We start from the raw sequence: 26334 nt of genomic DNA, 5'->3' as shown, positions 1-26334 counted from the left end.
GATGCTAAATGGGTTAAATTAACTGTGTCTCAAAAGCCAATGATTAAAACCTCAAGTCTGAAATATTATGTACCAGGAAATGGTGGAGATCTGCCTAGGCCTTGATTGCGGTGTGTGAAAGTGTAATCCATCTTTCAAGTTGGGCAGCTGGCTGACTGATTCTTGAATCAAAGCAGTCTGGCTTGTGTAAACAAATATCTTCCTCATTTGTATGCTGTTCATGTGCTTTGAACAGAACATCTCTTAATTTTTCAGCTAAGGATGGCAATAAATGGCAATATGACCACTTTTGACACTTCTGGCCTCTCCTGCCAGCTCTATAGATTTTTATTTATTAGTTGTTGCACCCCACCTTTGAGGCAGGATAATTGAGGTTCTTGTTAATAGATCCCTTGTGGTGGATTAGAGTGAAAGGACAGTGAATGACCTGTGTTCATATGAGCCAGGTTTATTTTAAAACAATTAGGTTGGAGCAGGAACCAGACACCTCCCCTGCAGAGGGATTTTACACTGTCAGAAGCAGCACTGCGCAAATGAGTTGGGAGGCACTTTGGGGGTCTTTGATGGTTTGTGACCCCTTCTAATGACCCAGCTGCTGCTTGGCCCTGTTTTTCCTTGTGCCATTTGTGCCTAACTGGCAGGGAGTAAGCCTTCTGGCTTCCATGTGAACACCCAATACCTCCTGTGAAGGGGAGTTTTACACTGTCAGATGCAGATGTGCTTTTCTTGGGAGGGAGGAAGTTGGCATGAAAAAAAGCATTACCCCACCTCCAAAGGATCTGCTGCTTACCTGCCTTTTCCCTTATCTGACGGGAAAACACTTGAAGGCATCAATCCTGGGTTATCAGGGAGAAATTTATCATAAGGCTCAACCAGTTTATGTAAACAAAGTTCTATCACATTACTTCAGTGTGATTTAACATCCAGGGCATAATCGAATGGCAAGTCTAAGTATATATATACTTTTTTTTCTTCCAACAAAACACTTAGACAGGAGGTAGAAGGTTATTTTGAATTCATATGCCTTTTCTCACTAAGTGAATGAACAGCTACCACTATATATCAGTGAGTAATTTTGGCTGAAACACAGGCTTTCAAATAAGTGAAGTTGGAGTTTAGCTCATTAGCACTGAAATCCTAGTGACTCATAAAACACTGAAGCCTAATAGGACCAAGACTTTAGCTAGAAGTTATGAAAAAATGTCCCATTTTCCCAAGCTAGCCAAGTCTGCTGGTGGCCTAAAGCTGTGTAATAGTTTACAGGAGGAGTTTGGACCAAGGAGGTTATGGTTTCTACTTTCCAATGTCTTGGTTTATGACTCAGTTACATTCTGTGTGTATTTTTTCATTCCCATCCTTCAGCCATGCTTCTTTCCATCATTTTCTGTGACCTCTCTCATCTCTATTTATGTCATAGTCAAGCCAGCCCTGCAAATATAGGAAGGAAAATATCATTGTTCATTAGCAGTCAGGTAAGCCCTAAAAATATCAGACCAGGTGCTGATTGGCTTCATCCCCAGTTCTTCCCCTCTAGATTCAGCTTGATTTTCACAATAAACAGAAATCTAAAGTTGTCTGTCTCTGTACCCCAGGTATTTTTATCTGGGGAGAAACAAGATGTAATCAGGAGCCAGCCAAGTACATACAATATAAATATAAAATATTCCATAGGAACATGCATGTCTTTACTTGCAAAAGAAGGCATAGATGTATGCAAAAGATGACAAACACCAGCCATAGAAAAAAACCTAGAGCTTTAGGACATGTTTTTAAACAATGATAATGTAGGGAATCAAAATGGAATTGATATCAAGAACCAAGTCACACAAGGCTCGTATTTAAAACAGTTTTCTGTATGCCATTTCACAATGTCAAAAGCTTAATTAAGTTTGGCTTTAAATTCTTCCAGCCTAAAAAAATAAATAAGTGATGGAATTGAACTGGCATGCCAGTGATTTAGAAGTAGCTTTTACACAGTCAAGGGCAAGGAGCTCATTGTTAAATTCAGTACCAAATCAGAGGGCTTACATTGTTTTGAAGCCCAAGGAAGAGAACAAAATCATCCCCATTTTGCGGAAAACTCTATTCTATGAATTTATAATTACCTTCTCATATGGTCTCAGAATGCATCAAAATTTGTTCAGTGAGTTTTTATCACCTGCATGAGCTGCCTCAGAATTGCTGTATAAAGGATACTACCTGCTTACCAGTAAAAAACTGTGACTCCTCGAGGGAAAGTAAAACCTACTCCTTGTACAATACTAGGTAAAATATTGCCTCCAATTAAGTCTGTAGGAAAATGCCTGACTATTTTAGTGCAAACAAGATTTCATCCATGTGTATTTCTTGGTATCATGGTAACCTTCCAAGAAATAATGGAAACTAATGAAATTTTTGTGTTAGAGAATTCTCTTCTTAAAAATTTTCAGCTTAAAGATTAATACTGAGGCTAGTTCCAAATTTTGTGCCTGACCAAAAATATAAATAAAAGGTATAGACTAGTGTGTAGGGTGAATAGGCCTTGATCACATATCTCTCCAAAAGTTTGAAAAATCGTGTGACATTTACACTTTTACTGTGTTCTAAATCCCAAACAGAATGAATGTATTTGAACACTTTATAGCTCTAGCTGCAATGGCTTTTCTGGAACAGAAATATTGCTGGGACACTGCTCTTTTTATCTTTTTCATTTCCACTTATTAAAACCAAAAATATAGGCAAGAAAAAACTGATTATGGCAAACCAACACTTCCAAATGCGGGCAAATATTGACTTCTGAAGACTGATTTCTCTCCATCTCAGTGTAGATGCTTGTCATATCAATTGCCATGTCTTCAGTACTTAGAGCTAATGAGATTCAATTATTTTTCTTGCCTAAGTATGCCTTAAAATCCTAATTGATCACTGGACGCAAGATTCAAACCCTAACAGTGCTGGAATGGGAAATACGGAGAAATCTGAGTAAAATGATGGAAAATGGAGGACTTCAGGCATTTATAATTTTGTCTTATAATACCATAGTCATCAGAGGTCAAGGGGTCTTTATGTGTACAGAATGCAGCATAGCAAATGTGCGTTGCACAGCTGATTGTAAAAAGGTTTCTGGTCCTCAGAGACTCTTAGCCCAGCCTGTGGGGGCTCTGTTTTGGCAAACTGTAAAAGGAAAGATGCATTCAGTTCTCTATCAGCTTGGATGCATCAGAGAGCTGTCTTTCACCAAGTGCTTCTTCCTGCAACACTTAAAATTCCAAGGTTGCCTGACCATGCATTGATTTACACTTCTGCTCCCCTTTATGTTAAATGCAAGATTTCTTATGGAGCTTCTCTAGTCTACCTGTAAATGTGTGAGCTGTTATTTTTAACATATTCTTTTTGCTGATCATTGGTAAACTTGTCTCATTATTTGTCAATTCCAAACATTAAATTTTCTATGCTACTGCTAGCACAACATATATTCAGTCATTGCAGTTTTATTGTGTTTCCTTAGTTCTATAGGAGATGATTCTCTTAGATTTGATCTTTTAGTTTAATTTGATAAAAGCTTGACTCAGTATTTCTTTTTGATTTCACTTCTTTCCCTGAGTTAATTAACAGTATTCTCTTTGCTAAGTCCAGTGAAGCTGATAAGAATGCCTACATCCTGATTCAAGTGAGGATATAAAAGGAGCCTCTTGATGTCTAATTATAGCAAGTAAGAAAGAGGCAGAACTGATTTATGGACTAGTGCATCATGTACTCCACCTACTGTAATTCACTGGTTTTCTAAATGGCAGCCTATGGAGGTAAAAAGTCTACAGTACTTTTCCATATTTTCTTTTCATTCCAACAAAACACTTAGCCAGGAGACAGAAGGTTATTTTTCATTAATATGCTTTGCTCATTTTAGGGAAAAAGGGAAGCTTCTGAGAGTAGTATAAGGGTAATCCTCATTAAGACATTATTAACAAGGCATATTATTAGAACAGTTAAAGCCATTGCCCTTGATTATAAATGAGTAAATTGGTTAATGAGAACAGTAGTTAATTGAGGGTATTATTACCAAACAGGGAAATCATATGAAAGTTAAATACATCACATTGATTCTTCTACATAATTAAACTTCTATGAGAAAAGAGATTAAGAAGGGAGTATGAGAAAGTAGCAGTCATAAAGTAGAAGTATATTTTTAAAAGTGAATTGCAAAAGTCTATTAAAATGGAATAAAAGTCAACGGTGCATATTTGCTGAAACTCATCTGAAGCTACTTCTTGCAAGATAGAAAATCTCAAACTCCATCAGTGTGCTTAAAGGTTGTGTAATCATGGCACCAGCCATCTGGTAAGGAAAAGATTTGCCGCCCTGCATTTGCCTTTAAGATGCAGGCATCACATCTGTCCTTCCTCAAGCATCTCCTTTCATGTGTTTTATCCACTGTAACAACCAGCATTGTTTTGAGCAGCTCTTTACTATAAGGGTTAGATTTTGCCTGTCTTTTGCAGTCTTAATTGTGCTTGTGAGCTCTGATGGAAATTACACGTCTTTCTGCCAATACTCTGTTGTGAGAGAAAGCAGTGCACATATGAATTTTTTTCCAGGGACCTCAGGCAGGGTTGCCTATAGCTGGTTGACCAGGACCATGTCTAGACAGCTTCTGAATATTTCCAAGGATGGAGAATCCATAACCTCCCAGGACAAAATGTTGCAGTGCTTCATCACTTTCAGTGATGTAAAAACAGAAAGAAGTGATTCCTTATGTTTTGATAGAATCTCCTGTGGTTTTGTCTGTGCCTGTCACCTCTTGTCCTGTCACTGGGCACCACTGAAAAAACCTGTCTCCCTCTTTTTTTCACTCTCTCTTCAGGTATTTGTACACATTAATGAGATTCGCTTTCATCCCCTCCTGTGCCTTCTCTAGGTTATACATTCTGTGATTTCATTTAGGCAGCTGAAATTCACTCTGGTTGGTAACCCAACAATCATACCTGACTTTGGAGGAGAAAAAGTTTATGTGGGGAAGGAAATTGCCTTATCAATTCTGCCTTGAAACCACAGATATGGAGATGGCTGTACACAGTACCCCAGAGCCCAGTGCCAGGCCCAACTCAAGAGCAGGAAGAAATATTAATGCTGCCCTTGAGGATGGCTTGCTTCATCATGTAAATCCTATGGACAAGATCCTTTTTCAGCTTGGAGTGGTACCAAGGACCATTCTCTGTGGCTATATAGGTATAGTCCAGCAAATAATAATAGATTCTGCACCTTTGCTGTTATCTGTAGTCATGCTGTGTATTTGTAATCTTGATCCACAAGGAAATCAGTTCATTGTAGGGCTGTTAAAAGCAGTATGACAGACTTTTTACTTTGGAGCTCCTTGCAGCTCCTTAGGCACAATGAGGCTTTCTGCCAATGCCTTTGACTTTAAGGGGTTGCAGGGGACTGCTGGGCCAGTTTTTCAGCCAGCTGTCCTCAGCTGGTATGCAGGGAGGGCTAACCCTGGAGATGAAGGGGTAGGAGAATACAGCACTGGCAATACACTTCCCAACTTGTATAAGTCTTCATCTAAAGCAGGAAAGATGCACAATTCTAGGCCTTTCAGAGCCACATTGGCAAATTCCTTGTTAGCAGCTTGTGGAACGTCCAAGGTGTATGTATGTACTAGAAGTACCATGTGTGACTCAGAGCTGGCCACTTGAGAGCACTGCTATGATTACTAATTGTCTGTGGGGTGAACAGCCTGGGGCACAGGCTGTCATTTATAGTGGCATGTGCAATGGACTGCTTAGTTTCCAGATGAAATTGTAACACAAACACAGATGGAGTGATAATGTCCCACCCACTCTAATTCTTCTTGAAATTCCTAATTAAGTATTTTCTCTTCCAGCTTTCCCCTTTACAAAAAAAAATTGTTCTCTGGAGCGTTGTTGGGAAGGGGAGGGAGGGCTGTATCTCTTCCAAGTGGCAACTGAGGAGTGGCCAGGTTTTTGCTGTACACTGGCAAACCTTACAGTCAAACTATGAAGAACTGGGTTTTTCTCTAACTTGAGACCTGCTTTGGACACCTGAAGGCATGGGGGCATGGCAGGAGTGGGTGAAGAGAGAAGGGTATTAGATCCACACTGAATAGCGTTTCCCATTCAGTTGCAGAAAGTAAATCCACAGCATGCTGCCAATTTCCTGTCATTTGTTTGATGGTGGTGGCATACTGTGGAGCATCAAGCTGAGCATCCCATAGATCTCCTGCATAAAAAATGTGTGGGAAGTTGATGATACATGTCTTGTAACAAAACAACCCATAAGGGCTGTGCATCACTGAAGTCTTTTTCTATCTCTTCATTTTTTAGTGTTACCCTGAAGAAGAGTTTGAGTTTGTCATCCTAAAGCTGCAAAACAATTTGGTTCTTATGTGAGATAGTAAAAACATCCTGCCAAAAACACAATGTGGTGGAAAAATTAAATATCAGATCATAGCTCTGTAAAAACAATTATGTGCATTATCCACAGATAAACTCCTAGGAATACTGCTTAGCTGGGGCACCTCTTCTCTTCTCTGATCTCATCTATCAGAAGTTGTTCTGGTGACAAGTGTTTCATTTTATATCTCTCCTTAAAAAAGCAGTCAATCAGTATTTGCTCTTCCATTTTCCCACATTGCCATGAGTTAATGGACTATTCTCTTACTTCATGTAAGAACACAAATCCTAGACCTGCTGCTCTCCTCCTAGTCTCTCAAGGTCATCACAAGAGCTGATCATGGTTATGCTCTGCTAAGCCAAAGGCCCAAGAGGGCTACTACATTTCCTTGTAATCCTTCATAGCCATTTCCTCTTCAGCTTAAACAGCTCTCAGCTTTCCAACAGTTTTTTAGCCTTTTTTTTCCTCTGTTGCTTTAGCTGTGTCTAGGCTATTTTAAGGAGAGAGAAATAATTTATCTTTAGGCCTCTATTCTATTGAGGGAAGGTTAATATACTGACATAAAGCAAGGACGTGACAGTTTTGGCCAGGCACATCCATGGCCTTTTCCCACTGCAGTGTTCAAATGCCTCATAACTACCTGTGAATTTATTCTCACTGAGCTACAGTCAGCATTGTAAGTCATTGTTGCTAAACTCCTCCCCTGTTAAAGCATGCAAAAATATTAAATTTGCCCAGATTGTGTCCCTTAAGTTTACAATCAAACAGAGACTTGTCTCAAGTCTAAGTCACCAGCCAATATTTTATATGACACTTTTCTCCCAATTCTTCCAATGGTTTGTCTGGTGGGCCTCTGTTTTTTGCCAAATGGGGTATGCTCACTGAAAGGCTTAGCACAACCCTTCTATGCTGAGTGCCTTCTGAAACTTATATTGGAGTGAGATATAAACTTAAGGGGTTTTCTGGACGTTTTGGGCATCTTCAAACAACCAGCACCCAAGCTGTGCACACAGGGAAACCCATCCCAGATTTCCTGAGATGTGAAATAGGATCTTGACTCCAGAGCTTCTAGAAATAGACAGTATGTTAACCAGAGAAGAGATTTTCTGCATAAAATTCACTCTCAATCAAGCTACATTGGGAAAAAGACAGACAAAATCAAACTTCTTCCTAAGGTAAATTACAGATAGTAGCTAAAAGCTAGCTGCAGGCTCACATAATTGAAGCTAATATGCTAATTGTAACAAAGCCTGGACTCCAGCCAGGATATAAAGTCATGTTGCAACACGAGTAGATGATCTCCCGGCATTAATGGGTACAGAGTGATTTATTTCCTTAGAGCCCCTGTTGATACCTTATCTGTGTCACCATGAGATGCTGCTCTCTCACTCAGGGTGCTAAAATGTGCTCTTGTAATGACAACTTGTTATGGGTGGGAGCTGCCCTACGAGTTGCGACACGACATTAGACTCCGTCCTCTATCCTTAGACTTCTTTTAGAACCATTTCTTTGTATTCCTTGAAAGGTAGCAATGGGCCACACTTGGAATTGGTGAGCCAGTACAGACCATGAGCCAGCAATTTGCAGGTTCAGGGCCATGATTTTGTTCCAAGGCTTCCAAAGATCAATCTGTGAAGAAAGACCAAGAAGTCAAAAGGACCCCAAAACAGGCAGGGAAAAATCTGGTAATCATCTGCACTAAACTGGTCAGCATGGCAATCCCTTGCTGGAGGTAGACTCTCATGGGCCATAATTAATGAATAATGTTTTATAACATCTCAATTTGTCCCAAAGTCTCCACTCCTTGATGAATGGTGCTGTAACCTGTAGTTAATCGCTTCTCGAACGGCAATTTGCATCCTGAGCACTGACCCTTTGGCAAGTAAATCCTAGTAGTATACATCACTGCTTGGCATATCCTCACTGCCAAGGCTTCCATGACACATCCCATTAGTACTTCACTCTCAGCAAGGAACTCCAGATAAAGTCAGGTTATCAGTTCATTGCTACCTGAAGAATCAAATCTACTTGACTGGGCTGTTCTGATGACTTTGACTACCTGAATAAATTCCTCTCCTTGACCTATATTTGCTGATGTTGCTTCTCTGAACTAAAGTAGAAGTGCTAAGATGTAGAGTGTTCTAACTCCATAGGTACTTTTGTGTGTATGAAATTGTTTTTCCAGGTGCCTCTGCAGGTGGATTAAACTTGGCGGTGCTACAAATAGCACAGTCTCTACTGGAGAGTCTGTGTTTCACACAGAGAAGGAGAGTGGATGACAAGATCTGTAACGAGCAGAGAGGAGCTCTGAGGCAGGTATGTATGTACAGAACATGTCTTGGTGTTCTGTGTACCCTGATACCTTAAAAAAATGGCATATGGGGCTAAGATATCAGTGGTCCTTTTCCACTGGAATTACTGCCATGCTCAGCCCTCATCTCACTGAACCATCCTGCCTGGGCAGCTGCAGAAACCCTTTCCTCAAGGGAAGTGTCAAGGGAAGTATGGAATTTCTATTGAAAATGAACCTGTGAGTTCACAGATTTGGTCTAAAATTTGTTAGTATTTTTGGCTATAAGGTCATAATTCCATAATAATAAAATTATTGAATTTTAGTTCAAATCAATTTTAGATAAAGCAATATACTTAATAATTAATTATGGTTTTTATGTACTATATGTATAAATATATAAAATATTTTATCTATTTATATAAAAATGTATAATAAAATGTAATAAGTTTTTTAGTTAATTTAATTCTGGATTATACATGAGGCACTGGAGATCTGGCCCCGTAAACCAAAGTCATGCCTGATTGCATCTCTTGCCTTGAGATGGTAAACTTTCCCCATTCAAAACAATAAGCATTGTAAACATTGTTTTGTTCCAAATCATGGTCAACTATAGGATTACAGAGGGCAGTATTTTTTATTAAAATATCCATGGCTAGAATGAAACTATGTATATATATATTTGTAAGTCTTCAAGTTACAGAAAGCAACAAAGGAAAAAAACCCATGAAAGTGAAAAAGTGGCTCCTCCTGTGAAGTGGGTTAGAGGAATGGCTAAGCACAGTACATATCTCTCTATTCTGCTCAGAAAGCTGGTGGAAAAATGATGGCATTTTTGGATTACCACCAAGTACTGTGTTAGTATATTTGAATTACATGCAAATGGAAATATGAGACACACATCCATTCTAGATTAGTTTATGTGGTTTTGTTTCCCATTTCAGTCTCACATTCAATTTGTTGATGAAGTAATCACCGGTATGTCTCAAGGAAAAATCAAAAGATGATGCTGGTGCTCTGTCATGACTGGTTTTTTTAAAGTTTGATAGTTAGTTAGTTAGTTAGTTGGTTAGTTAGTTGGTTGGTTGGTTAGTTAATTAGTTTGTTTGTTAGTTTAACTGAGGGTGAAAACTTTGAGGTAGCTGTATGTCGGAGATGGAAATCCATTGCTAATGATTTCTTTAAAATGAATTGCTGAAGTGCATGTATCCAGATAATTCCCTGGTGGCACCGCCCTCAGCTAAAAACGCCCATTTATGTAGCGGAAATTTTTTAATAGACGCAAAATTGTTCTAAATTTACTTCAACAGTAAGCCGCAATACTGCTTAGCATGAGGTTTGTCCACAGGAGCTCTGTAAAATTTCCCATTAGCAACTGTCTGCTCACTCCAGCAGAGCAGCTATTTGATGCTGAGGCTGCTATGACAGCTACTTGAACATATAAATAGAATCATGCTTCACAAATGTGGCAGTATCACATGGCTAAATGCATGGAAGTGCTGAAGTGGGAAAAATTTCTCTTACCCCATAATTATGTGTGTGTTAGTATTACATTTAGTGAAGTGGTAGGCCTGGTTAGACCCAAGAATGAAGCATTTTTGACAAGCTTGGGTTTAAACTACAGCTGTGATAAAATTATTAAATTCAGGTTTGATGTAGATGGGTACCAGCACTTGATCTGTGCACATAGCCAATGAATTTTGTCTTCAGCTCCATTGCTGGTCCATTAAGTGTCCTGGTGATCTCTGAGTAGATGTGGCAATGGACTGGCTTGAGACAATAAGGCAGTAGAATGGTCTCTGTGCTGTTTCATGTTACAGCAATGGACTAGCAACTGTCAACGTGGAAATTTCAGACAATTGCCTGTTGAGCTTAGAACAGTAAGGCACTATTTGTGTGCTTCAAAGTATTGAACTCCGTCCTGGGTGGAGGAATCCTGGGCAGTCCCAATGATACTGTTAGTTCCAGTGACAGGTGAGCCAAGTGGCTGAATGCCACATGGATAAATTTAAATAGTCTGCAAAACGCAGCTGAAGAAATGTCTTTGGAAATGTTCTAGACATAACTAGTCAGCAAGATTAGTCAGTAAGACTAATCAACCTAAGCAATCTAGTCAGCTGCTCCCTAAGCAGCCTGAACCAATTAAGGGCAGGATCAGGAGCAGCAGGAGGCTGTATTAGACAACCCTCGTAGGTCCCTTCCAACCTAAATCATTCACTAGTCTGTGCTTAGAAATAGAACACTTTGTACACAGTAGGAAAGCTAGAAGAAGTTCTGTGCATAGTTTTACGATAATAAATAGAAATGGATCATTGATGTACTGTAGTCGTCATGTAGGACCACAGACCAACTGGACTGTAAGAAATCACTAGAACAAACTGTGGTGTTGCATTTTGATCCTGTAGAAGCTGCTCTTGCAAGACTGCTTGCGATGGAGACTCTCATCGAGACAGCAACTGACCATCTTGTTTGAGAGATTTGATTCCCCATATGACAAAAAATGTTTAGGCAAAATTTCTCAGTGAGTAGATGGGATGTTGTGGATTCTGAGTGCTTCTCAGAACCCACTCAAGGTTCTCATTGCGTGATTAGGAATGAAAGAGTTGGGCAAGAACTGATCTGTTCTAGGTGGTTTTCTTGAGGGTTATCTTCTTTCCCACCAATATGGCATGTTTAATGTAATCTTGGTAAAGAACAACACTGGTGGATTTTCTTTGAGATATAGGGGAAAAAAAATGTTGTCAGTCAAGAAAACAAAAGCCCCAACCAAAACTCAGTATTAAATTGTGTGAATTTGTGACACTTGTTTTATAGCAATAGAAAATATTAGAATAGAAATTTGTGTAGCAGGTCTTCAAAGCAATTACTCAGATGACATACTTACAAGAATTGTTTTCCCTTTCTGTTTTACTTTTTCTTGTCTTCTCCAGCCCAGACACCACAATAAGCTATGTCTCTATGCTATGATGAAGACTGTAATTAGTACTTCTGTGCACAAGAAGACACATCCCAAGAGACCAGCAGGAGAACTTATTTTCTGTGATACACACAGACACAGACATGACAATGAAATATTTCAAGATGCTCCAAATATTTGCTCCTAAAAAAGACTGATGCCACATTCCTGCAATATAATATCATATTCTGTAGGTGTTGTGGACAGATTATGCCAATCAAACACTGGAGGCAAGAATATTTTTATGTCATTACTGCAAAGTCTATCTCATCCTAGAGATAATAGCAAGAACAATTTTTCTTAAAATCCTTATAAATGTACCATTTTCTAGATAGAGCTTGACTTCATGCTGTCGTGAAAAAGGGATTGGCTTCGATATTTTGAAATGCTATGCATGGCATAAACAGTGCAAAGTATCCTTTCCTATTTGTAAGATACTATTATTAAACCTTGGAAGCTTTGATTTCTACTTAATCTTTTGCTTCATGCCTTCACTTATAGTGAAAATCATTATCAAATGCCATTTTGATGTGCTACCTCATGGAATGAATTACTGAAGGCAACTGAACAGCAACAAACAGAATGAAGGCTGGTGCGCTTGCAGACCTGTGTAACTTCACTGATGCCAGTACTATTAAATTTATCTATGTTCAAGCTGAATTGAACCCAGATCTTTATTTAGCTTGCTAGCAGGAATTTATATTCTCAGAGTTTGTTCCAATGTGAGCTGAAGTCAATGAGTTCAAGGGGTTTTAGATGAGGCTTCAGATCTTGGATGTGATGACATAAAGGTAAAATGTTAATTCTTTTTTTTTTTTTTGGTAAAAATGATGGATGCAAGATGGTAGAACAGATTACTATGTAGCCAATGACTCTTTCACCGGACAGAGCTTTTCTTTCTGTGAAACTAGAGCAGTCATACGTGGTAGTCAGGAGAGATAGAGAGGGAATTGTTTCGTTCAACCAGGTTTTATGATTGTTTATCTCCTTTTCATAGGATTTATTTTTTACCCGATTCTGAAACTTTAAAACCCTCATTTTAATTGTCTGAGATTTACATTCGCTAACAATTTGACCCAGAGGTTTTGTACCTCTCTGATAATCAGTAAAACAGAGTTTATTGACAAGACCTGCAACACTACTTGTATAATTGCAAGCTGCTTTCCCTGATTTACAGTGCACAGCAGGCAATTGGTTGTACCAACTCTCCAGGGCCCTGAACTTCTTTTTCTACCGCTTAAAACCACCTGGAACACAACATCAGTGATTCACTGGTTTCCAGGCTGCAGGTTCCTGCCCTTATACACAACCCTCTGTTGCTGATGGTCTTAGTTACAGATGCAATAATAGAACTCCTGCCTCTTCAGAAATCACTCATGACACTAAAGAAAAAGAAAAATAACGGCCTGTATATGATTTACCTGCAGCATTATTTCTTCCTTAGCAGTCATTTTGCTATGGCTTTGTGTTTCCTTTTTCCAGGTCATACTCAATGCACCAAATCTGTAATCACCAAAAAGCAGGTCTGGACATACAGATTTGTATGATTGTCCTAACCCAAGATCACATTCTCACTTTCCAAGTAATTTCATGATTATAAGCCGCACCATTTTGACTAAAATTTTGCTCCCAACACTGAAATGCGGCTTACACTCAGGAGCGGCCAATATATGAGAAAAGTTCGGAAATTTCCAAACCCAGAAGTGCAAACCGAGGTGCCGAGTCTAGCACCTGGAATTGCACAATTGTTACAAATGGGTTACTCTGTAGCACAACAGGCGGAGGCGGGCTCTGTGCTGGCAGAGCGGGGTGGGGAGGCAGGAGGCTCCATGCCCACCTGCCGCTGCGGGGCAGCGCCGGGCTGGGGCGAGCGAGCCTGATGGCAGTGGTCGCCGGCCCTGAGCGGCCCTGCCGAGCGGCCCCACCGAGCTGGGCCACCTGGCCCCGTCAGCAGCCCCGAGCAGGCCGAGTCCGCCTGGCCACAAGCTGAGCCAGTAAACCCTGCAATCCTGTGATTCTGTTACTAATTGTCAACTTTGTTGCACGCGGGTCCTCGCTGCGAATGACAGAGCGGTTTATAATCAGGTGCGGCTTATAATTGTGAAATTACTGTACTTGCTGAACAAAAGGAGATCATATAAATGCTCCATAATACTATGGTGTCCTTTGGCACATATTTCAACTTGTCAGGTACATGATGCACAGTGAACCATTTTCTTTGTTGTTTGTTCCCAATCTGGCTCCCACTAGCTCCATTTGGAGATCTGCAGTTCTTGTGTTAGACAACACTGCTCACAGTTGCTTTCTAATTACCATTGTCATACCAATCATAATTTTTCTGGATAATTTTCCCCAAATCAGAAGTCATAGCCTGCTCAATTGCTTCTTTTATAGAAGGTGTTTTCTGCTTCAGATTATCCTTCAAGCTTTTCTTGTCACCTTTTCTAATTTTAATATAAATTTTCTAGCACAGGCAGATGTAAAATGCATATTTTTCAAATTGTAGGCAAGCCATAGAGCTATACAGTGTTACAGTAATATTACCTATTTTTATTACAAAAGCCTGCAATTTTGACTTTTATTTATTCCTGACTACTACTGATTGATACACTGATGTATTAATGGAACAATCTCACTGCTGAATATTAGCACTGGGCTCAGAGCCCATCATTTAAGATGTGACATTAGAACTACTTTTGTCCAGGGCTCATCCCTTTATGTTTATCTGTACTGAAAGGTATCAACTGCTGTGATCTACACAGGCACTCAGTCTTGTAAGTTGCATGGCTCTTCACAGAGAGGTAATTTATCAATATTGTAACCAGAACAGGCTCCAGCACACATTCCTCTGGTTTCTGCCCATTTGTTCACTCCACTTACTATTGGAGTTAGTGAGTAGGGGATCTCTCTGAATTCTTTGGAGAGAAATCAGAGTGCAGGGATTGAATTAAAACCTTTGGATGAAATATAAGCTACTCATACATAGCGATGTAAGTTTAAGTTTTAGGATAAGTGAGTCAGTAAGTTTTAGAATAAGTTTCAGTGCTTTTAGTAAGTGAAAAGTTCAAATGACCAAGTAGAAGTGCAAGTTCTAGTGAAGGTTGAAAAACATGCTAATGTTTTCAGTTGAGGCTCCAAGAACATAGCTTTAGACAGTGCTCAGACATAATAGAGCTATAGTAAAAATATTGTTTACATTTTTCAAACAGAAATAGACCATATGTAGTTTACGTAGTTTATACGTAACCTGGTATGCTAACAAACTAAAATTATAATAAGTTAAGAAGTGGTGATCTGAGTTTGTGTCTTAGCTTGCTAGGAATATTTTATATAAGAACATACATTAGAGAGAGCTGGTGCTTCTTGCCAGTGCTTTTTGCCACAGCTTTTTCTTTTTGTCATTGCTTTTTGCCTTTGCTTTAACTATTTTGCTTTTGCTTTGCTTTGCTCACTGCCATCATCGACACCTGAGAAGAAGACAGGAGCTACTGCAGCAACATCAGCTTCCTGGGACCTTGACAATATCATCTTCTACTTCTGTTTGGGACTTTATACCAAAACTTAGCATGGACTTTAATGTCTGTAACTTTACTCTCAAGACTGAAGGGCCTTTGTAACAAACAGCCTTTTAGCAACTATTAACTGCTTTGCTCATTTAAAAAATAACCCAACAAAGTTGGTACCTAGGAGCACTGGAGGTTTAACATCACATCTTATTTTTGAATTTTTTTAGAAATTCTCAGGAAATTAAATGTGAGGAAATCTACTGAAGTTGCTTTAGAAGTTGATAAACCACACCAGCCAGTTCACTCTATTCAACTCCTTCCTGACTTCTTCAAATAACTCCACTGAGCCTGCAAGATAAGGCATAGCCTTAAAGAAAAACACATGGACTCTTTCCTAATTGATCATACTTATCCAGGTGTCTGCTCTTTGTGATATTAGCATGCTGTTGAAGCCAAGGACAGGCATCAGGATTCCATATTTGGACTTCCATGGTTCTCCCTGAAACTGTTTTTTGTTCTGTTAGAATCATATCTGACATCTTCAGGTGTGTGAGGCAGGTTTAAGAACATTATCCGCCACTTTCAGTAATCAAACTATTTAACTGGTGAGCTCTTTCAGAGCTACTGACTGACCGCCATCTTCATCCTGACAATTTGCTACTTTTGTCAATTTTCTCAAGGACAAAACTAACCTCATCTATTTTACAGTCAATTCAGTATCACACAGATTTTGTAATTAATTAGGCTTCTCACAAAAATAGAGTCCAAGCAGGGGAATTGTTCCTTTTTTTCTGGTTTGTGTATTGATGCTAAGATGCTGTTTAGCTTCTTGGCTATTGCTTCACAGAAGCTGAGTGTTCTTTTCATATCCTGATCATTCACAGACCTGAAAGACTCTCAAGTGAGCCTGTTTCCCTGACATGCTTCAGGTTATATTATTGTACTTTTGCCAAGAACTAGGAAAGCAAAGTAAAAAGACTTAGATTTCCATGAGAAGTAATGGAAAATAAGCAAAATAAAAAATATTCTGTGGTGTTTTGGCAATTCCTTGCTTCCTAAATATGGAGCTACTCATTATCATACTTTCTGTCTCCTGCTCATTTTGGTTTTGTTCCTCTCTTTGTCCATTTGGATATTAATGATGTGTTTACCATCTAGTTTTCCTGCTAAACTTAAGATGACTGTCTGTGACTGTATGCCTTATCAAGTAGCTACTGTTCAGGGAGTAAAAAGAGATACATTAGATAACTTTACACTGGGGGAAATCTTGAGTCCAGATCCAGGGCCAGCTGCACAAATCAAGTATTTTCAATTGCCAAGACCAAATCGTTCCAGATTGCGTTTATAGAACAGTGATAGATTGCCAATGTGATGCACTCTTTCAAAGACCATAAAAATGTTGACTACTTTCTTCTGCAATTTTTCATGAGTAGGATTCAAATGTTTATTTACCAACTGAGAAAAACCTAATGTTCCTTTAAAATGCAAGTGACATTAGAAAAGCTCTGGGAGAAACTGAGCCTATTACTGTTTCACTAGGATTCTTTTACTCTAAGTAGATTATCATAAAGTGATATTGGCAATTGCCAAGGCAATTGCACAGGGTACAACTCTCTCCATCAGCTGAGCAGATGTAATTAGATTGAAAACCTGGGTGCATTAGTCTAATCTAATACTATACAGAAATGTACAATCAGTTATACATCATATCATCTCAGCACGGTGTCAAATCAATATCTGTTTTCAGCAGGAAAAATGTGCAGGTTGTGCTGGAGATATGACTAATGGGAATGCTATTTGGAGTGTTTGGAGTGCAGTTTGCACTGTAAGGAATGATGATAATTGGTTTCATCTGGAGTAATTACAGCTCAGTGGCCACCAGTTAGGCAATTACTCAAAGGAAATCCTCTTGAGGGAAGAGTATCTCAGGTTTGACAAGAAAACATAACCAATATAAATTCCTTATGTGTGGTAGAAAAACATCAACTCTTCCAAAAGGTATAAAAAATAGAAGAATGGATATTTCACCAAACCCCACAGAATTTCATGTTTTCTGTGTGAAAAAAATCTCACAGTGTCAGGTTTGGTCTCCATGATACCATGAACTTCTTGAAAACATAGCAAGAGAGGAAAAGCAATTTTGACAAAATGTTCAGTCATCTAATGCGTTTCTAATGCACCATGTCTGCATTGGGTAAGGTATGCATGGGATGGCTGTGATTTATTATGTACACTTTATGAAGCACTGTGAGAATGTTGTCTCTTGAATGATTCTGATCTCCAGGAAGGGCATCTTAAGCAGAAAAAACATACTATTTCAAGAACATGCCTAGACTATGAATTCAGGATATTCCCAGGGTGGCAATAGAGGTGTTTGTCATGTGATACATCAGAGTGCAACTTCAGAAAGCAAAGTATTAGGAGAAGGATGTTAAAAATTAGAGATATGTTTGAGAAAGAGTTCTCTATTATCAAAACCCTCTTGTTATGAAGTAAGGAGACAACATAAGGAAAGGGAAAAAAAGAAATGTAGGGCCAGGTGGTGCTCACAAGATTCTTTCTTGGATTAAAAGACCACCTCCCATTTTGGTCTTCTACAAGCAGAAGCCTTGATGCCAGTCCATCAAACCTCTGCAGAACTACACTAAGGAATTAACTGTTCAGTAAAGCTCTGTTTGCATTGTAGGATTCAGCCTGCAGAAATCGGGTCTTTTAACAAAATCTATTGACAAAGCTTACAAAGCAAAGACATTACTTTGGTTGGTTGTTTTTTTTTTTTAAAGTTTTCCCAAGACTACCTTGAAGTACAATCACAGTTCTGACACTGCATGAATAACTTCTGCTGTTTCTTCTGCTTGTAACCCAGGTGAGGATCAATTCACAAAAAGGAAAAAAGCTATCTTTTGTGAAGTGCTTTTAATAGCTGTGGAAAAATGAAATACTCGACACAAAGAGACCTAAGGGTATTTTATTGCTGAATTTTAGTACCCACTGTGTGCATAACAGAGTTGTGAAGCACAGACTTTTCAGACAGGTCTTGGAAGTTTCCAGATGTTATTACAGAAGGGCTTATTGCAAATGTTACCCTGTCCTCTTGGGATGGCAGAAGACTCTGACATGGGAGGGCTTCTGAACTACTGAGTCAAACCTGCCTATGATGAAGCTTCATTTCTCCCTAGAATGCTCTGAGGTATTATCTCCATTCAAAAATGATTTTACATTTGTGTAGAACTTTTAAACTGCAGAATCCTCTATTTCTTTCTTTATTTTAGATGAAGAGAATTCTAACCGTCTAAAAAAAAAATTATTATGTTTATTTTCAGTAGAGTTGAAATGTACCTTGAAGAATTATTGCTAAGATTAGCCTGTGTATTCAAGCTCTCAGAAAATAAAAAGCATTTTATCACATATATTTATTACAACTAAATCATATTTATTATATATAGAATACAGTACCTAATATCTGTCTTGGTACAGACCAGGCAGATTAAGTCCAACTTCCATAGCATTTTATATTGGCTGAAATACACTCAATAGAGATCCGAATTTTGGCACTGATGGTAGTAGTAATTTCTTCAGTAAATCACAATACACTTGCTAAGTGGAAAGAGGTTTGTAATTTCCCAAATAAATGGAAAAATAATTTTGCAGGATCAGTAAAGGTAGCAATAATTGTTATAAGTCTTTAGTTATTGTAAAGAAACTCAATTGTTCAACATAGCCAATCAGAAGTAAAACAGCATAAGAGTGGAATCCATAACAAACATAAATGCAGCACAGTTTAAAAGAACAACTTTATATTGCTAAAAAACAGGAGGGTACAGAAAGTGATGAAGTGACTACTTCAGAGGCAATGAAGTGCAGAATGTCAGGTCACATCATCGTGATAGAGGTGTGAGTAATTTTTTCCAAGGTCCACACAGAATTAGGCTGTAATTGGTAAGCCCAAAAATGTTTTAAAATTTTTTCCTAATTAAAAAGACCACTGATATCCCAATACACAGAGATCTTAAAATGTTCCAATAGCTGTTGCCAGCTGTATGTGTAAGTGCACAATCCCTTAATTGCTCTCCACTTTGTTGCTTACTTTGAAAGCAACATGGAATGACAATTGGAATACTGGAAGATATAAGAAATATTTAACCATAAAACAGTGTGTATTAATATAGCAGGAAAATTAATATTATTCTAAATAATGTCTTAGTCCATATACAGCATAATGCAAAAAAGGGAAACTGTATATGGATCATTATACAGCCTTGAATGTATACGATGAAAATTTAAATTATCTATTGCATTTTTGCCAAATTTGATTTTTAATTAGGTGGCAGTTTTCATTCTGTCATCCATGAGTGCACAGAAATGTTGAGGAATTTCTCTGCAAAGTGGTTATCTCCAAACCCCTGCAAATTAAGAGCCTGAAAATCTTACCCTTATATTAGAAGTTGTTTTCATATTTCATGTATGGAAATCTGTATTTTGGAATAAACTAATATTCTGCCTTCCCATAGAGTTGTTTCATATCTCTGAAGTTTATATTCTGCAATCCAATCACAAATGCAGGACTAGGAAGAATATTTTTCTTTTGTGAACAAACCTGGACATTTTACAAAAAAAGGTGCTGAATATCAATTCTTTTAAGGCAGCACATCAAATAAGTTAGTTTCAGTTGTACACAAACAGATTTTAATGAACTGAATAAAATATAAATATAATTTTAAAATTTAAAATTGAATTTTAGATAATGGAATTATTTGGATGAGGGCACCAAATGTACATTGAAGAAAAATTAGATTGTAGGAAACAGTGTTTTTATAAATGTTCCTTACTGGGTTTTGGGGGGGCTTTTGGATTTTTGATTTGTTGGGTTTTTTTCAGGCGGTTGTCCTTGTGGCTAGGACTAACTTAGTAAATTTTTAAACCATCACTGAAATCTAAGAACTAGCAATTCAGGATGACAGTGTAACATCCTTCAAAGAGTCCAGACAACAGTTAAGAGAGACTTCAAATGTAAAGTGCTGCTCAGGGTGACTTTGTGTTGTCTTTGTCTATACACTCCTGCTTCCGACATTATAATCAGGAATTAAACCATTTGTCTTACCAGAATAAACCCACAGTGAATTTAAGGTGTTGATGTTAAAAGTGACTCACAGTATAGGTGGTAAACCCAACCACTTTGTGTAGATAACTGACTCTCTTCTAACTTAACTTTTTACCGTTTTTTTTAAAGGCCACCAGCTCCCACTTTCTCACTTTCAGTTCTCTGCTCTTCCAATTTTCTTCATGTAACTGTGAGTAGTGATCTGCCCTTAAGCAGGATCAATGTAATTAATCTGGTCGAAAAAAAATCTACAAGCATGTTCTCGGGGGGAACAGGCAGTCTTGCCCTGCAGAGCTAGACCTGGCAAAGCTGAGGGCTGATTTGAGAGACAAGATTCTGCCATTGATCCCTGGAGCTCCAGTGGTGGAAAAAACAGCTGGCATTCCCAGCACCCTCAGCTTTGCTCAGCCCATGCAGACTTCTACACCTTTGGCTTTGACAGGTAGATGAGATTGCCTCTGAAGCTGTCTCTGGCTATTGACTTTTACAGGGAAACCTAAAAGGGTCGTGTTGGTGCTTTCATGTTTCCACTCAGTTGCTAGCTCTGAAATGCTGCAATGCCAGAAGTGCATAATTGTGCTTTAGACGACACATTTTTCAGACTAAGCCATCACAGGGAGCATATCACTCAGTGTAAGTACTGAAAATGCCCTGCAGCATTTAAACTTTTCTGGTAACTGCTCTTACCAGCAGTCCAGATTTCTCTTTGATAGTAGCTGAAATTATGAATACTTTTACATTATTTAATGTCAATCTCTGCTGGTTAATACTTGATTTAAGTACTGCCACATTGTTCCAGGTAGCAGCACACCGTGACGGATCAGTGAAACTATAAAAGCAGTCAAGAAGGATAGTTAGCCAGGGAGTAATTAGCCAAATTTATTTTGAAAACAAATATGTTTAACTGAATAAATAAAAGAGGATGGAAGTGATCTAACTCCTTGGATCTCTCCAAGGAAGAGTGTAGAGGCTGATCATGCATTTGGTGCGGGCCACTACAGAACAAATCTATAAGAAAGATAACTCCTTGGTCACAGAAAACCCACATACTAAGGAGAAAATACTGTGACTGAATCATCTATTTAATCTATCATCTATTTAGCAAGCAAGGGTACAGAAAAAAACAACATGAAGCTAAAGAACAGCAAATTCAAACTAAAAACCAGGCATAGATTGTTCTGCTCAGAGTGATTGAAACAAAATATCTGGTGAAGTGATGGATTCTCCATTTTTCAATGACTTCCAGAACAGGCATGTTCTCTGAAGATGTATCATTTTTTGGCAATGACAAGTTACTCAGAGGGTAGTTTGAAGAGCAGTAGCTGATGAGCTAAAGATCCCCTCTGGCCTCAAACTCTCTACACGTGGTACACTACCACAGAACTTACAGGCAAGGCACAAAATACAAAGATGCTACAGCTTTCTTTTGCCAGCTGCAGGAGAGAAGAGGAACAATAAAGGCCACAGTGCAAACAGAAGCCTGAGAGAAGTAAAACTCCTGTGCAGGTATGTCTAAAACAAAATAGACTGTGGAATATACATAGATTATAGTCCCAGGGTGCAAAGAGGATGTATGAGCTTCTCTGTGATGTTTTACACATGAGATCCCCCATCAGCTTAAGTGTACAAAAATTCAGAAGCAGTATGCATAAACCAGAGCAAATCCACAAAGCTGCAACATGGAAACAGCTGGTGTACTCCTTAATTACAATGAACCTCTTTCATATGGGATGCTGGGGATCTGGGATGAAAATTAAAAACAATGCTGTAAAATGTTGTACTGGTACTTGTGCATCTGCAGTCCTGAAGGCACATGTGGCAGGTGCCTGTCTGTATATCCCAATTTTTCTGGCAAATTCCCTAATTTTTCAAAGTGGAAAGCTCTGACAATCACACTGCGTCTTCATGTGGTGTGTAGGAAAAGGCTTTGTGCTTTACTATTCGGAACTAAATGTGCATAATTTCAAGGTCTTGGCTCATGACCTAACCACACTGCAGGGCTGGTCACATAACTTCATCTAGAGAAAAACACCAAATTCCAGCCTTGTCCCTGTACCCATATAGACCCCCTGTCTGTTTTGGAAAGATGTGTGGGCAGTATCTGGCGTGTGGTGGACTTTTATGCTTCCACAGAGAGACAAGGGTAGAATAGCAAAGAGGTGGTACTGTCTGATTCTCTCATTGAAACAGGAAAATGTGGATGCCAGATAGCTGCACATCTAAGCAGTTTTTTGTGAGCATCTTTACAGGATATCTGAGGGAAAGTGAGGAGGGCCAGAGGAAGTCTCGAGGGACCAACTGACAGACCACCCAAATTACCAACGTTTTAGTCCAGCAGAAATATTTGTTTCCAATTTCATTCCCAACTACTCCTTTTTTTTTTTTTTTTAAGACAGAGCATTTGTAACATGTTATTTTGCTTGTATTGCTAAAATCATATGTCCTTAATCCTTTTTTTCTTTCTAAACAGGAGTAAATGTGATCATTATCTTGTAAAGGCTTAAGTCTGTCATTTCCTTGGCACTACCATTACACTGATGGTATCAGTTGAAGAGAACAAGCTACTCTGAGCTATTACAGATTCATCATTAGCATAGAATCCTATTGATTCTCCACATGTTTTTCTAAGGCTGAGCTACATGGACAACCAATAATATTATCATTCAGCATCAAGTTTAAATTGGAAGTGCCATAGCTTGCTTTCAGTTGTCTCAAAGTAGAATGAATAGCAGAAAATATTCAAAAATATTCGGTATGTTTCAGTGCTAATTTTTTTTTTCTTTTTGCTCCAAGGTGGATAGGCATTTTCAGATTTGTGCCTTTCAAGTGGGAGTTAGAGATATACAGTTGTTTTGGGTTTTTTGTCTGCTAGACATTCAAGAAACAAGACTTCTTCCTAAGATGTTTTATTTTATTCTGTCCTTAAGATCCAGACTCGATTACCTACAGGTAACCCAGAAGGAGTTATTTAGGTATTAGTTAGGCATTTTCCTCCAGTTTCCATCTGTTTTCCTTTACTTGGGTATCAAAGGTCTGCTCAGTGTTACGTATCTCTTCCTTTTGTTTAGCTTTATTATGATGAAATGTGGCTCAGTGGCACAGTATGCTCTATTGCTTCTCGAATTAAGCAAGCTCTGAGTGGATTGTTCTTTGAATGTTGCCTGCAGATTCATGAGTACATCCTTCCCCGGGATAATCTTCTACATAATCTTCTTCTTTCCCATCAAGGGGAGTGTAATTACAACAGAGAGTAGTGTGACAGATGTGGGTATTATAAACAGACTATCAGTGCTTTCTGAATGACTCAGGCATTAGTTTACCCTCCCACCAAACACCGATGGGATATTCCCTGCATCTCTGTATTGTAAATTAGAATCTTGGTATTGGTTCTCATTCATGCCAACACAGTATTTTAGCCAAGTACCAATAACTGCACATTACAATGTATGATCCCTCCTCCCTTCCTCTGTCTGCTCATTTGTTTCTGCCTCCCTTCCCCTGATTTAGCTGCAACTGGGAGCCTTTATTAATTTTCAAATGGAAATCTGTCTAGATTTTGTCTTACCATGTATGTCATCCAATCTTTCATTTACTGCCTCTTTATGCATTTCTGGGTGCTGTTTTATTTTTCTATTAATAGGGAACTGTCTTGAACTTTTGCACCTTTTTCTTTGTGTGTTAATGTAGCTGTTCAAATCACACAGCTCATGGCTTACTTCTTCTCAGAGTCCAATTTTTTATTATTATGAATGTGTAGTGAAATTGGAGAAGCAATCTGCCTTGCAGTATGTTTTACACTTACATGAACATGCAGACTGAAGACATTTTATTCCTAAGGGTGCCACTTTCTTGTAATTCATTTCATGCTAAATAAAATGAAGGGCTTTTTACCCATTTCACCTCTGACTTGGAAACTGAAAAACACAAGGAAGCTCCAAAATGAAATAAAATCTCCATTGACATTTAAATGTCTTCTTTTTAAGGGAAGAGAAGAGCAGTAAGTACAAAGTTTTTTGGATCCAAATGCAAACAGAGCTAGAAGAACCCAATGTCCACGTATGCTTTAAAGTTATTTTGACAAATCTAGTCCTGTTTTATCCTTGTCCCATTGAGTATACTCCATAGTGCCACTATAGTATGGAAAGTATTCATCAATTTCTTGCATATAAAGGCAACTCTCCTAATGCTTTGGAATTCTCTCTTATTTTATTTTCTCACTCAGAAATTCAAAGTCTGCTGTCTGGGCAAGTATCCCAGTACACTTGGTTGTTAAGCAAAGAGAGTCCTGTTTTCTGTTGCTACGCTGCAGTGAGAAAGATGTGTTCCTGCCAGCACCTGAATGCACAGTACCAGTGCCTGAGCCCTCACTGAGACCTTGGATGTTGAAACCCACTTTCACAGCTAACTGATGATCCAGCCAAGGCAAAGACAGGTTTGAGTCTCTCTCCCCTACTGTGCTTTCAGTGCTTCCTGTCTCCAGATTTGGACTCCCAGTTCTCAGCCACAGCCCTAGCACTCAGAGGGTTTGACAGACAAACTTCTTGCCCTGGCAGGAGGGCATTACCTCTCTAACAGGGCTGACAGCACACAGGTGCCCAACCTTTCAGATTAACTCCATCCTCTCTGCCCAGCAGTTTAACCTGGCCCATCAGGTTGGCACTGAAGCAAGATGCAGAAGTGTGTGCCATGCTGCTGATGTGGAGGTGGCAGCAGAGGCACAGCTGGAGATGCAAAAACATGGGGGGACAGCCCTGGGCTGGAACACCTTCAGCTTCTACAGCCTGTAGGCCTGAGCCTGAGAGTCCTCCTATTCAGTACATAACTGGGCCATGGGAACACCAAGGAGAATCCAGCATCTGACTCCTTAAAAACTGCAGTCCACAACTTTCAGTCTCTGTATGAATCTGGATCCTTGGAGAGGTGAATCTGTGATTATAAACCAAACAGTGGCTTCTCTCTGCCTTAAGCAGCAGATTAGCTGCAGAGCTGCTTTGCAAGTATTGCCCGATCCTAAAGCACAGCCTGAAACTTAGTGGGAGTTTTTCCTGCATTTCTTGCAGGCGTGTCTGTGTATGTTGGCAGAAAATGCAAAGGATCTGCCAAGTAAAGAATTCCCTAGTCCAATTCTACCTCTAGCCCCATCCCAGCCCTTCCAGGGTAATGGTCCTTCCTGGAAGCAATTTTGTAAAAGCTTTTTCACAATGTGGAGAAATAGGCCATTTCACACAGCTCCTGGCAACCCAGTCCTGTGCAATGGGATCCCTCAGGCCCTCCTGTAGGAGTGCAGACATGGAAATGTGGGCTAAGTCTCTTTTTGATTACTTGTTTTTATTGCAAAAGTTTTTAATGGGAAATGTAAACATGGAGTCCATCCCAAACTAAGTCATGCTCCAAGCAGTCTTGCAGCACTGGTGTTAGTCTGATGCCATACTCCTCCCCATGATCAGGAGCAGCCTCTATCAGGCAAAAAATACCTCTTTCCCTGTAGGACAGGGGACATGGGACATGCCATTCTTTGAGGGAACAGAAATAAGGGGATACAGCTCCTGGTTCCAGTTAGATGCTACAAGAACTGAGCATATGTCTTGTTCCTAGCAGCAGCTTTGTGAGTGAATTGGTGAGTAAGATTTGTTTGCAGTTATATAGAAAATTTGTGAGCAACAGCCTTGACTGGAGAAGAAAGACCTGCATTTGCAAGGTAATTTATTTGGGATAAATCACATGAGTGACTCCAACATCCTTCAGTGCAGCTGGTTACATGAGGTGCCACCAAAACAAGAAACAGGAAGGAAGGACAACCTGAAAAGAAGGAGGCAAACAATTTTCTTTCTCAGTGGTTGCTGTTTCTGGCTTGGCTGCATAAGTGACTGTTTAGCTGTGCAGTCTGTTAGAATGAAATTCATCTCAGATCCAAGCATTTTTTCCACATTTTGAGTTCATATTTACATTTGTTAAGGTTAATAGACCTGACAATTTCTTCATGTTCTCACCAGGGAGCAGTCACTGACAAACCGTGGGAGAGACTGGAACAATATTCTCCACAGAAAGTAAAATCTGTGCCTCACAAGGCTGTTGCACATTCCTCCCTAGC

At 39.1% G+C, this 26334-nt stretch overlaps 1 long non-coding RNA gene across 1 annotated transcript in view; it reads left to right on the top strand.

Moving 5' to 3' along the window:
* LOC116999532 overlaps positions 1-12410 on the top strand; it is a 34829-nt gene extending 22419 nt beyond the window's left edge. Inside the window, exons 2-3 of the long non-coding RNA XR_004418577.1 lie at positions 8576-8706; positions 11611-12410. This is a non-coding gene — a long non-coding RNA (uncharacterized LOC116999532). The remainder of the gene's footprint in view (positions 1-8575; positions 8707-11610) is intronic.
* Positions 12411-26334: the final 13924 nt, after the last annotated feature.

The sequence above is a fragment of the Catharus ustulatus genome, chromosome 1 (genome assembly GCF_009819885.2).
Source record: "Catharus ustulatus isolate bCatUst1 chromosome 1, bCatUst1.pri.v2, whole genome shotgun sequence".
Lineage (NCBI taxonomy): Eukaryota > Metazoa > Chordata > Aves > Passeriformes > Turdidae > Catharus > Catharus ustulatus.
The sequence above is the reverse complement of the archived record's forward strand: the minus strand, read 5'-3'. Positions and strand labels throughout refer to the sequence as shown.